The sequence below is a fragment of the Mus pahari genome, chromosome 1, assembly GCF_900095145.1.
Source record: "Mus pahari chromosome 1, PAHARI_EIJ_v1.1, whole genome shotgun sequence".
Lineage (NCBI taxonomy): Eukaryota > Metazoa > Chordata > Mammalia > Rodentia > Muridae > Mus > Mus pahari.
In genome coordinates, this window is record NC_034590.1 from 15,940,500 (window position 1) to 15,941,858 (window position 1,359).

Sequence of the window (1,359 nt, forward strand, 5' to 3'; positions counted from 1 at the left end):
TGGTTATGAGCCACCATGTGGTTGCTGGGATTTGAACTCAGGACCTTCAGAAGAGCAGTCGGGTGCTCTTACCCACTGAGCCATCTCACCAGCCCCTATATTGAAGGAATTTATTGTGATGACTTACAGTTTATATAGTCCCAATTCCCCACCAACAGTCAGCTGTGACCAGGAAGTCCAAGAATCTATTAGTTTCTCAGTACCTCACAGGCTATTTGTTTTTTTGCTGGTTTTCTGTAGAAGTAGATTCCAACCGATGTGCTGGCAAGTAAATGTAAGCAGGTGAAGAAGAATGAATCTTCCTTCTTCCAATGTCCTCATGTAGGTCTCCAGCAGAAGGTGTGGCCCACGTTAAAGGTGTGCACCACCACGCCTAGATCTGGGACTTGCTTTGTTCCAGGCTGAACTTGAACTCAGGGATCTTCTTGCATCAGTCTCCTGGGATTACAGGCATGTACTACCTTGCCTGGGCCTAAGCTTTTCTTGGCCACTGTGCCTCAAGATCTCCATGTCAAGATCCAGATCAGAAACTTGTGTCTTCCAGCCTCAGGATCAGGATCACAGGTGTGCCCTCCAATTCTGGATTGTAGTTCATCCCAGATGTAGTCAAGTTGACAAAGGGAAAAAGCCATTACAGGATGGGAAGGTGGGATTGTCTGTGGTGTCTACCTGAGGCATGGAGAGTAGGAGAGGAAGCTGCATCACTAGGGGCACCCATGAGTAATGGGTCCCAGGTAACAGAGAGTGGGGAAAGTCTGGAGGCATCCTACCTTGTGCCATACCCAACATCTTAATACTGAGACATCAGGTTCTTTCTTAGGGATCATTTATTTACTTCTTCATTCATTGGGTTTCTATTATTCATCTGCAATATCTTTTGTTTGTTTGTTTATGGGATTAAAAGTACCATGTGGTCTGGGCAGGTCACTCAGTGAATGTTTTTCCTGGAGTTGACCTGAATTCAGATAGCAACTCTCGAGTGAGGAGACTCACAAACATCTGCCATGCCAAATACACAGGATCTGACAACTTCTCTGGTGAGTCACCTGTACACACGTGGAAAGCATTCTCTCTCATACACACAAATACATACAGAAAATTGAGGACACACTTGTTTTCAAAAGAGCAAACCAAGCTCTTTAGCTGGATAATCTTTCATTTCGTTTTGAAAAGTGTGCACCTCCTCACTCTGGTGCAGCCTCACATCCAGTCTTCATCAATCACAGGAAACAAAAGGGTTTCTAAGTGATCCGAACAGACACCGTTTCTTCATCATCAGAGAATGAGATACTTGTAGCAGTAAAAACTATTTTGCCCAGCCAGGCATGGTGGTGCATGCCTTTAATCCCAGCACTTGGG